This window comes from Oncorhynchus clarkii, chromosome 21, assembly GCF_045791955.1.
Source record: "Oncorhynchus clarkii lewisi isolate Uvic-CL-2024 chromosome 21, UVic_Ocla_1.0, whole genome shotgun sequence".
In the NCBI taxonomy this organism is placed as follows: Eukaryota; Metazoa; Chordata; class Actinopteri; order Salmoniformes; family Salmonidae; genus Oncorhynchus; species Oncorhynchus clarkii.
Genome location: NC_092167.1, coordinates 38,147,669 through 38,160,632, shown reverse-complemented (window position 1 = coordinate 38,160,632; position 12,964 = coordinate 38,147,669). Strand labels below are relative to the sequence as shown.

Sequence of the window (12,964 nt, the reverse complement as noted above, 5' to 3'; positions counted from 1 at the left end):
AACTGCCACTTTCAGAGCTATCAGGCATTTTATTTCTTGCCATTCCTTGTGGTGTCTAGCTGATGTATACAAGTATGACTCTGGGTCAAGTTACAGTGAAAAAATACCACAGTTGGTGTTTGCTTATTACATGTTCCAGATCATTGGGTGTTTGCACGTGTGTGTATCAGAGAGAAAGAGAGCAGAAAAGAGAGCAACAGAGCTGAAGACAGAAAGAGGGTGAGGAGGCGGTTGGAAGGGACTGAAAGAGTCTTTATCTCGTCACCTTGGACAGGTGCCTGAAAATATGCCACTCATCACTAGTAGTGTACAACCCTTCCAGCATGCCTGAGCTACACCGCACAAATGGGATGTTAGTCATTGAGGACCGTTTACACAGCTTCGTCAAAGAAGCCCAATTATGTTGCATTTTGATTGTTTTGTTACAGATCAATCTGTGCATCTGTGACAACACAACCATCTGTCATACCTGGCTGTAATTGATTTATTGAACACTTATAGCGTTTTACTTTCTATGCAGTAGCCTATATGTTATGCTACTTTCTTGAATTTGTCACCCTGTTTGTTCCAGTGTATGAGCCACAGAGTTTATTCATGGGTGAAGCGTATTCTTGGTCATTAAAAGTGACTGAAGTTTAATTCTCGTGAATATATTAATCAAGTTGCAAAGTGACCTTGGTCAATGTGTTTGCTGGCTCCTCAGCGAACCTCGACAGGTAAATTATACAGCCATACTGCATCAGGGAAATAATTCCCAAAGTAACTTCCTTGTTCGCATGATTTAGGTGTGATTTGCAAAACTGTGACTATATTAACAGACTGATTGTAACTTCAGTACTACCTGAACTCTCAGGTCTGAGCTTTGGTGATTGGACTGATGGTGAACCAATGAGATTTAAAGAGATGACATTGGATTATATTGGATTACAGCGCATTAAGATGTGACGAGTTACACACGGAATAAAGGTTACCTGTAGTAGCATGTGGATATAACATGATCTATAGATACTGTAAGCATACAGTATTCATAGAATGTGCTTGTATACATTATTCATGAAAGGGTGTGTTTGTTTATACCTATCATTCAGTCAGTCAGTTGATCTTCATGTATTAGGAAGACACTGGCTTTTGTAACGACCGGAGTACATTGTCAACTCTCTATGGTCTCTCTGGGCTAGGATACATAAAATCCCTGTTTTTTTTTAGAACATTAATTTGGCTGGTTCATTGTCTCGCCAGTCGCGACGTGTACGATAGTGTTGTCACGATACCAGAAGTTTGACTACGATACCAGGTTTAGTATCACGATGCCGTCACAAAACTCGATTCAAAAAACGATACCGCAACAAAAAGCCAAAGTCACAGAATGGCACTTGATCCAGACAGATACTCAGCTACTGCACTGTTCAATTGTTGGGCATCTTTTGAGTTCAATATCATTACAGTTGAACTTTTTTGTTGTTAAGACATCCATGTATGCATTAATGAATCGATTATTCAATCATAAAATCAATTTGACCAATCTAACTACAAAATAACATCATGGTTATAATTTATTTGAATGGTAAATCTCTATTGATAAACTGGGTCTATTCATAGTAGAGGTGAATGCATATTATTCAATAGGAGTGTGTGCATGCATTGAGTTATTGAGCTTGTTTTACCTGATTTAATGGGGCTACTGATGACAAACCCTTCCATTTAGGACTTATTTTATTGGCAACTGCTACTAGAACATTATTTTATTGTACTGATCAACAGCAATTGTGTTGAAGAAGTGATCTCATATTTTATAAAAGTGTGTGCTGTATATTTAAGAAAGTAATGACATCATTAGCAGGGCTGAATGTGGCTGTGGAATCAGACTTTGTAGCTATGGAATCTAGTGGAAATCAGACGGGAAGCGAGGGAGACAAAGAAGTGAATTAATGGTTAGCCTACTATTAAAGCTGGAAGCTACCGGTATCATCTTACATTGTAAAAGTGTGCTAGCCTGCATTGACATTGTTTTGCGAACAGTAATGAACAGTCTTAATATTTCAAGATTATTCAAGTTGGGAGCTAACAATGCAGCCCAGACAGCTCTAGCAAGGGATGAGAAGGTGGAGCAGGCACTCTGCTCTTCACGCTATAAAAGGGATGGTCTGATATACAGACGTGATCCTCTCAATCACGTGAGACAAAAGTACCGATCATTACAAAAACAATTGTACCGAGTTGTTTTTTATTTGTATCGAGAAAGTCCCGAAGTTTCGGTATACCGCGTGTATGAGGACGCCCTAAGCCTTGAAGAGGTGCTAAATTAAAATGCTAATGACCACCAGAGGCAAATGTGCACCTTCTGAAGTGCTAATTAGAATGGCATGTACTTAAATGAATAGCTGCTCCATACTCATTGCAAATGCTCAGGAATATATATATATATATATAACATATAATACATTTATACATGTAGAGGACATGTCAGCATTGGGGAGGTTAGCGGTTCAGTACATGACTGGATTTGGTTAGCTACAAACATCTGGTTGTGGCCATGGTCAACTTGGTCAACAACAACAAGTGCTCCGGCGCGTTCTTGCTGATCTTGGGGAGATGTCATGATAGGTGTTCTCCACCAATGGGCAGCCTCGCAGCGAGATGTCAAAAGTGTGCTCCACCGACGGGCAGGGTGTAGGATGGTATTTTCCACTCAATTACACCACTCAATGATGTGGTCAGTCACCATGGGAGGTATGGAGCGTAGAGAGAGGATCATCTCCTCTCCTCCAAGCGCATATTTGTTTCCATACCAACAGGTATTCATTGAAGCATAGATGTTATTTGCTCATAGTAGCATTGTTCTGGCCTTTCATTTTACAAATTGGTGGATAATATAGGCCTAAATTAAAAATATTTTTTGCAGTCATTTGTGTTTTGAAGCCTGAGAAAGGTTAACTTGTTTCAGGTGTGTGGATATACCAGTAAAACAGGCCTTTGAGCTTTCCTTTTAGAATCTGCTTATGGTGTAGTTAGTCTTTTCTGGCATTACTCCCTCTATTGACAGATACCGCCTAACTTGTTAATTATGAATAGCTATGGATAAATCGAGCAGCTTTAATTCCCGTTGGAGGAAGCCCAATTCCTGTAAGCTCGCTGACTCCAGCAAACCAAAATGTTATTAACATCTTAAATCCAGTACAGATGTTTTAAGTGTGCATTGCCTCTTTCTCTGAACCTCCAATCCCCATTGGTTGCATTAAAAAGGGGATTCTGACAACGCAAAGTGTTCACGTAATTAAATGGAGTATGTCAAGTGCCAGTATGATACATTTGATCAATACTAGTATTGATTTGTAAGAAGCCCTATGGATTGGTGTGGTGCTTTATCTACAATAATAAAATACAAATGATGGAAAATGGCTATCTGGTAGTTATTTGCACATTTGGTGTAGACCTGTTCAAATCAAATTGTATTTGTCACAGGCGCCGAATACAACAGGCTTACTTACAAGCCCTTAATCAACCATGCAGTTCAAGAAATAGAGTTAAGAAAATATTTACAAAATAAACTAAAGTAAAAAATGTATTAAAAGGAACATAAAATAACAATAAGGAGGCGATATACAGGGGGTACCGGTACCAAGTCAATGTGCGGGGGTACAGGTTAGTCGAGGTAATTTGTACATGTAGGTAGGGTTAAAGTGACTATGCATAGATAATAAACAGAGACTAGCAGCAGTGTAAAAACAAAGGGTTCAATGTGAGTAGTCTGGGTGGCTGTTTGATTAATTGTTCAGCAGTCTTATAGCTTAGGGTTAGAAACCTTTAAGGGGTCTTTTGGACCTAGACTTGATGCGGTAGCAGGGAGAACGGTCTATGACTGGAGTCTGTTTGGAGTCTGGAGTCTGCAGGGAGAACGGTCTATGACTGGAGTCTGTGCCCTGTTTGGACCATGATAGTTTGTTGGTGATGTGGACACCAAGGAGCTTGGAACTCTCAACCTGCTCCACTACTGTCCCGTCGATGTGAATGGGGGTGTGTTCAGCCCGCCTTTTCCTGTAGTCCAGGATCAGCTTCCTCGTCTTGCTCATGTTGAAGAGAGGTTGTTCTCCTGGCACCACACTGTCAGGTCTCTGACCTCCTCCCTATAGGCTGTCTCATTGTTGTCGGTGATCAGGGCTACCACTTTTGTGTTGTCAGCAATGATGGTGTTGGAGTCGTGCTTGGCCACGCAGTCGTGGATGAACAGGGAGTAAAGGAGGGGACTGAGCACGCACCCCTGATTGGCCCCCGTGTTGAGGATCAGTGTGGCAGATGTGTTGTTGCCTACCCTTACCACCTGGGGGTGGCCCTTCAGGAAGTCCAGGATCCAGTTGCAGAGGAATGTGTTTAGTCCCAGGGTCCTTAGCTTAGTGATGAGCTTTGTGGGCACTATGTTGTTGAACGCTGAGCTGTAGTCAATGAACAGCATTCTCACATAGGTGTTCCTTTTGTCCAGGTGGGAAAGGGCAGTGTGGAGTGGAATTGAGATTGCGTCATCTGTGGATCTCTTGGGGCGATATGCGAATTGGAGTAGGTCTAGGGTTTCCGGGTGATGGTGTTTATGTGAGCCATTACCAGCCTTTCAAAGCACTTCATGGCTACTGACGTGAGTGCTTTGGGGCGGTAGTCATTTAGGCAGGTTGCCTTTGCTTTCTTGTGCACAGGGACTATGGTGGTCTGTTCGAAACATGTAGGTATTAGACTCGGTCAGGTAGAGGTTGAAAATGTCAAAACAATTGCCTGTTGGTCCGCGCATGACCTGAGTACTCATCCTGGTATTCTGTCTGGCCCCGCGGCCTTGTGAATTTTGACCTGTTTATAGGTCTTGCTTACATTGGCTATGGAGAGCGTGATTTCACAGTCGTCCGGATCAGCTGGTGCTCTCATATGCTTCAGTGTTGCTTGTCTCGAAGTGAGCATAAAAGGCATTTTGCTCGTCTGGTAGGCTTGCGTCACAGGGCAGCTTGCGGCTGGGTTTCCCTTTGTAGTCTATAATAGTTTGCAAGTCCTGCCACATCCGACGAGCGTCAGAGCCGGTTTAGTAGGATTCAGTCTTAGTCCTGTATTTAAGCTTTGCTTGTTTGATGGTTCGTCTGAGGGCATAGCAGGATGTTTTATAAGCTTCCAAATTAGTGTCTCGCTCCTTGAAAGTGGCAGCTCTGGTCTTTTAGCTCGGTGCGGATGTTGCCTGTAATCCATGGCTTCTGGTTTGGATATGTACATACGGTCACCGTGGGGACGACCTCGTCGATGCGCTTATTGATGACTGAGGTGGTATTCTCCTCAATGCCATTGGATGAATCCCTGAACATATTCCAGTCTGTGCTAGCAAAACAGTTCCCGTAGCGTAGCATCCGCGTCATCTGACCACTTCCGTATTGAGCTAGTCACTGGTACTTCCTGCTTTAGTTTTTGATTGTAAGCAGGAATCAAGAGGATTGAATTGTGGTCAGATTTTCCAAATGGAGGGCGAGGGAGAGCTTTGTATGCATCTCTGTGTGTGGAGTAAAGGTGATCTAGAGTTTTTTCCCTCTGGTTGCACACGTGACATGCTGTTAATGAGGGAAAACTGATTTAAGTTTGCCTGCATTAAAGTCTCTGGCCACTAGGAGCGCCACTTCTGGATGATCATAAGGTACTCTACCTCAGGCGAGCAATATCTCAAGACTTCCTTAATATTGCGCACCAATTGTTATTGACGAATAGACACCCCTTGTTTTACAGACGGAGCTGTTCTGTCCTGCCGATGCACAGAAAACCCAGCCAACTGTATATTATCGTATCGTCGTTCAGCCACGACTCGGTGAAACATAAGATATTACAGTTGATTTGTAACCAAACCAGGCCCACATCTTGTCCCACATCTTTAATCAGTTATTTAGCATAATCTACTCAATCTCAGAGATGTTGATATTTTATATTAGCCTTTTGGTAATGGGATAATGTAAAATGTACACTGACCCTTTTAGAAGATCCCTTTTCTTCTAGAGTGACTTACTGTATAGTATACCACCAATGGTGCTGCTGGTGGTCATGGAAAGTAAAGACATTGTATTTAGCCTGAAAACATCTGCTGAGGGGTACAGCAGCCAACAGTGAATCAAGACGATGATGAGACGACACAAGAAGTGCCATCAAACATATGAAGTAGTACACTATCATTCAACCATTGGAGCCAGAAAAGCATTTCTACCTCAGTCAACCCATTGCTGAATCAAAATCTGCAGCGGCAAATGATTTACGACTTGACGTAATTAACATCTATAAGTGTTTTGACCAGACCAATGGCCGCATCACTGGGATGATCAGGTAGTAGAAGGATAGATGAAACATATTACCGCATAGGATTTTAATCGAGTTGTTAATTGTTCTAGAATTGTCTCAACGCCATTGCTTTGTTGATCACTTTACTTTCAAGGAACAGTCCATGCATGCTCTCTGTTAGTCACCGAGATGATATCTCTATACATAGGCCTGCAGTGCAGTATGGCACCATACTGTATATAATGGCTTATATACGTGTATATTGTCTTATTTTACTGGCAACTAGCAAATGAGTGTTGAGGTCTGGTTTATTCATGTGGATGATGAACAATGATAGATTAACATTACATGTTTCAATGTGGGCAAAACCTTTCCGACCCTTAAGGTTATGGCGACTAGAATAGCTACAGTAGGACTGCGGTTTAATTTAAATTCATGGTACACATTCTATGTTAGCACCTTGGCAGAGCAGGGTCCTTGAATTTTTCAGCAGTGCTCAGCCTCAGAGAACAGAGGGAAAACAAATCTGAATTGTACAGGTTCTCTGGCCATAAAACGAAACTGCAACGATTTATCTGTTGTGAGCACGGAGGGAAACACTTACACATCTGCCTTCTAGAATACATTGTTTATGATGGAGAGAGGAAGAGAAAAAGAGACTATTCACCAAAGTATCAATCAAGTCCAGTTAGGTTTTCCAAAGCTGCACGATTCACGCAGTTACTCCTTAGCGGGCCTCATTTCAGAGCCAATCCTTTATCTTGTCAATATCCACCCCCCCCCCAGACCTTGAGGCAACACTCTCTGCACAAGTGTTCCAAGTCTCTCCTGTACATTTTCTCTTCTATGCAGCCGATGCCCCTCCCTTCGCTACAGACAGCGTGCTGTAAATCTTCCGTTTGCTCCAGATCAGAGGTAGATATTTCCTCCGTTTCTCTCCCCCTCTCCGGTCGGATGGGCCCCTGAGCATTCAGCTGTCACCTGCGGCAGCTCCGGTAATGCATCATCCATTTTCAGCCGGACAGGCTCAAATACCTGGCGCTGATTCCAGAACATTCACGCCTTTTTCCCTCCTGTTTTGTTGTTTGTTATTGGATCCGTTACCTGGGGAAAGTTTCCTTAGACAGACTAACTTTAGTCTCTCTAAAGAGGTGTACAGGTCCCTGGATTCTGTTGAAAGAGGTTGTGATCCTTCATTGATTTCAAGTAATTTTATTTAACTAAATCAATTTGAATTCTGTCGAGGCTAACATTTCTTCTCCTTACTCTTCCGTATTGTAAAGTGAGAGAAATGTTGACATGTTGCCTCCATGAAGACACTCAGTGATGTTCTAATATACTTTCGGAGCTAAATGTTGTCGATTCAGCATAAGACATGTTCATGGGAAGTTGCTTGTAAGGGAGAGATATTTGCAAGTGTTGGATCCAGCCCAAAGCTTAGGACATTGCTGATACTGATTCTTCTGCTCATGTCTGCTACAAAGTACAGCCTGTTTGGCGGGGGATTGTGTGTATCTTTCTGTTTGAGTGTGCATCAGTGTGTGTTTACATGTGAGCAAAGGTGCACCTCTGTGTGCATTCCCAGGACGGTGCATTTCCTAGTATGTATATTTATTTTGAGTGTGTGGTGGCAGAATCTGGGGTGAGCTGTTGCCACTTCTCAAGGGATACGCTCTGTGATGTTATGCCTTTCATAGACTCCTGGTCTGCACCCTAACACAAGGCCATTTTGTTCTGGAACTGTTGCTTGTACAGTGTAAAATACCTGTTGCGTAACAATATGATTGTATTGTCATCCCCCACTACAGTGCATTCCCGAAAGTATTCAGAACCCTTTTTTTTTTTTTCCACATTTTGTTAGGTTGCAGCCTTATTCTAAAATGGATTAAATTGTTTTTCCCCCTCATCAATCTACACACAATACCCCATAATGACAAAGCAAAAACATGTTTAAAAAAATACAAAATAAAGAGAATTATATTTACCTAAGTATTCAGACCCTTTACTCGGTGCTTTGTTGAAGCACCTTTGGCAGCGATTACAGCCTCAAGTCTTCTTGGGTATGAGGCTATAAGCTTGGCACACCTGTATTTGTGGAGTTTCTCCCATTCTTCTCTGCAGATCCTCTCAAGCTCTGTCAGGTTGGAGGTGGAGTGTCACTGCACAGCTATTTTCAGGTCTTTCCAGAGATGTTCGATCGAGTTCTAGTCCGGGCTCTGGCTGGGCCACTCAAGGACATTCAGAGACTCGCCCCCAGCCTGAGGTCCTGAGCTCTCTAGAGCAGGTTTTCATCAAGGATCTCTCTGTACTTTGCTTCGTTCATCTTTCTCTCGATCCTGACTAGTCTCCCAATACCTGCCACTGAAAAACATCCCCACAGCATGATGCTGCCACAACCATGCTTCACTGTAAGGATGGTGCCAGGTTTCCTTCAGGTGTGACTTGGCATTCAGGAGAATTCAATCTCGGTTTCATCAGACCAGAGAATCTTGTTTCTCATGGTCGGAGAGTCCTTTAAGTGCCTTTTGTCAAACTCCAAGCAGGCTTTCATGTGCCTTTTACTGAGGAGTGGCTTCCGTTTGACCACACAACCATAAAGGCCTGACTGGTGGAGTGCTGCAGAGATAGTTGTCCTTCTCAAAAAACCTCCCATCTCCAGAGGAACGCTGGAACTCTGTCAGAGTGAACATCGGGTTGTTGGTCACCTCCCTGACCAAGGTCCTTCTCCCCCGATTGCTCAGTTTGACCGGGTAGACAGCTCTAGGAAGAGTCTTGGTGATTCCAAACTTCAGAATAGGGAAGGCCACTGTGTTCTTGGGGAGTTTCGATGCTGCCACATTGTTTTGGTACTCTTACTGAGATCTGTGCCTCAACACAATCCTGTCTCGGAGCTCTACGGACAACTCCTTCGACATCATGGCTTGGTTTTTGCTCTGACATGCACTGTCAACTGTGGGACCTTATATAGACAGGTGTGTGCATTTCCAAATCATGTCCAATCAATTGAAATTACCACAGGCGGACTTCAATCAAGTTGTAGAAACATCTCAAGAATGATCAATGGAAACAGGATGCACCTGAGCTCAATTATGCGTCTCACAGCAGAGGGTCTGAATACTTATGTAAATAAGGTATTTCTGTTTTTTATTTTTAATACATTTGCAAAAATGTCTAAACCTGTTTTTACTTTGTCTTTATGGGGTATTGTGTGTAGATTTCTGAGGATTTTTATATAATCCATTTTAAAATAAGGCTGTAACGTAACAAAATGTGGAAAAAGTCAAGGGGAATGACTACTTTCCGAAGGCACTGTTCAGTGTGTGTATTGTGGCTACACATTACTGGCTGTGCAGAGAATCAAGATCTATAGTAATGGTTTTCATGTGATGTCATACATATACAGTGCCTTGCGAAATTATTCGGCCCCCTTGAACTTTGCGACCTTTTGCCACATTTCAGGCTTCAAACATAAAGATATAAAACTGTATTTTTTTGTGAAGAATCAACAACAAGTGGGACACAATCATGAAGTGGAACGACATTTATTGGATATTTCAAACTTTTTTAATAAATCAAAAACTGAAAAATTGGGCGTGCAAAATTATTCAGCCCCCTTAAGTTAATACTTTGTAGCGCCACCTTTTGCTGCGATTACAGCTGTAAGTCGCTTGGGGTATGTCTCTCTCAGTTTTGCACATCGAGAGACTGAAATTTTTTCCCATTCCTCCTTGCAAAACAGCTCGAGCTCAGTGAGGTTGGATGGAGAGCATTTGTGAACAGCAGTTTTCAGTTCTTTCCACAGATTCTCGATTGGATTCAGGTCTGGACTTTGACTTGGCCATTCTAACACCTGGATATGTTTATTTTTGAACCATTCCATTGTAGATTTTGTTTTATGTTTTGGATCATTGTCTTGTTGGAAGACAAATCTCCGTCCCAGTCTCAGGTCTTTTGCAGACTCCATCAGGTTTTCTTCCAGAATGGTCCTGTATTTGGCTCCATCCATCTTCCCATCAATTTTAACCATCTTCCCTGTCCCTGCTGAAGAAAAGCAGGCCCAAACCATGATGCTGCCACCACCATGTTTGACAGTGGGGATGGTGTGTTCAGCTGTGTTGCTTTTACGCCAAACATAACGCTTTGCATTGTTGCCAAAAAGTTCAATTTTGGTTTCATCTGACCAGAGCACCTTCTTCCACATGTTTGGTGTGTCTCCCAGGCGGCTTGTGGCAAACTTTAAACAACACTTTTTATGGATATCTTTAAGAAATGGCTTTCTTCTTGCCACTCTTCCATAAAGGCCAGATTTGTGCAATATACGACTGATTGTTGTCCTATGGACAGAGTCTCCCACCTCAGCTGTAGATCTCTGCAGTTCATCCAGAGTGATCATGGGCCTCTTGGCTGCATCTCTGATCAGTCTTCTCCTTGTATGAGCTGAAAGTTTAGAGGGACGGCCAGGTCTTGGTAGATTTGCAGTGGTCTGATACTCCTTCCATTTCAATATTATCGCTTGCACAGTGCTCCTTGGGATGTTTAAAGCTTGGGAAATCTTTTTGTATCCAAATCCGGCTTTAAACTTCTTCACAACAGTATCTCGGACCTGCCTGGTGTGTTCCTTGTTCTTCATGATGCTCTCTGCGCTTTTAACGGACCTCTGAGACTATCACAGTGCAGGTGCATTTATACGGAGACTTGATTACACACAGGTGGATTGTATTTATCATCATTAGTCATTTAGGTCAACATTGGATCATTCAAAGATCCTCACTGAACTTCTGGAGAGAGTTTGCTGCACTGAAAGTAAAGGGGCTGAATAATTTTGCACGCCCAATTTTTCAGTTTTTGATTTGTTAAAGTTTGAAATATCCAATAAATGTCGTTCCACTTCATGATTGTGTCCCACTTGTTGTTGATTCTTAACAAAAAAATACAGTTTTATATCTTTATGTTTGAAGCCTGAAATGTGGCAAAAGGTCGCAAAGTTCAAGGGGGGCGAATACTTTCGCAAGGCACTGTATTATATCAAAACAATTTTCCCGAACTCAGATTAAGCCTATTCTTCCTATTTTAGGGAAACTTGGATATTGGGTTTCTTGCAGCATGTTAGTATCTCGTTAAACTTTCTTGCCCAATGTTCTTGAAATTGCAGTCCATAGAGCCGACAGGGTTCTTCAGACATTCCGAGGCAAAAATATCCCAAAGCAGCTTCACTGTCCAGGTCACATCATAACTAGATTTCAGTCTGACTGAAAATGTTCAGACACCCCCTAGCTGCAGACTGTCTGCAGTCGAGAAAGTAAAGTAGGACAATTACCACTATCAGAGGTGAGAGCTACACTATATATACAAAAGTATGTGGACACCCCTTCAAATTAGTGGATTTTGCTATTTCAGCCACACACGTTGCTGACAGGTGCATAAAATCAAGCACACAGCCATGCATTCTCTATAGACAAACATTAGCAGTAGAATGGCCTTACTAAAGAGCTCAGTGACTTTCAATGTGGCACCGTCATAAGATGCCACCTTTCCAACAATTTAGTTTGTAAAATTTCTGCCCTGCTAGAGCTGCTGCTATTGTGAAGTGGAAATGTCTATATCACAATTCCAGTGGGTCAGAAGTTTACACACACTAAGTTGACTGTGCCATTAAACAGCTTGGAAAATCCAATAAAATGTCATGGCTTTAGAAGCTTCTGATAGGCTAATTGACATAATTTGAGTCAATTGGAGGTGTACCTGTGGATGTATTTCAAGACCTACCTTCAAACTCAGTGCCTTTTTGCTTGACATCATGGGAAAATCAAAAGAAATCACCCAAGACCTCAGAAAATAAATTGCAGACCTCCACAAGTCTGGTTCATCCTTGGGAGCAATTTCCAAATGCCTGAAGGTACCACGTTCAAACAATAGCACGCAAGTATAAACACCATGGGACCACGCAGCCGTCATACCACTCAGGAAGGAGACACATTCTGTCTGCTAGAGATGAACGTACTGTGGTGCGAAAAGTGAAAATAAATCCCAGAACAGCAGCAAAGGGCCTTGTGAAGATGCTGGAGGCAACAGGAACAAAAGTATCTATATCCACAATAAAACGAGTCCTATATCGACATAACCTGAGAAAGGCTGCTCAGCAAGGAAGAAGCCACTGCTCCAAAACCGCCACAAAAAAGCCAGACTACATGGGGACAAAGATAGTACTTTTTGGAGAAATGTCCTCTGGTCTGATGAAACAAAAATATAACTGTTTGGCCAAAATGACCATCGCTATGTTTGAAGGAAAAAGGGGGAGGCTTGCAAGCCGAAGAACATCATCCCAAACGTGAAGCACGGAGGTGGCAGCATCATGTTGTGGGGGTGCTTTGCTGCAGGAGGGACTGGTGCACTTCACAAAATAGATCATGAGGCAGGAAAACTATGTGGATATATTGAAGCAACATCTCAAGACATCAGTCAGGAAGTTAAAGCTTGGTCGCAAATGGGTCTTCCAAATGGACAATGACCCCAAGCATACTTCCCAAGTTGTGACAAAATGGCTTAAGGACAACAAAGTTGAGTTATTGGAGTGGCCATCACAAGGCCCTGACCTCAATCCCATAGAGATTTGTGGGCACAACTGAAAAAGCGTGTGCGAGCAAGGAGGCCTACAAACCTGCCTCAGTTACACCAGCTC

At 42.5% G+C, this 12,964-nt stretch overlaps 1 protein-coding gene across 2 annotated transcripts in view; it reads left to right on the top strand.

Annotated features, from left to right (window-relative positions):
• LOC139378987 (Kv channel-interacting protein 4-like) overlaps nt 1-12,964 on the top strand; it is a 244,297-nt gene that overhangs the window by 79,549 nt on the left and 151,784 nt on the right. The gene's annotated exons all lie outside the window — the stretch shown is intronic.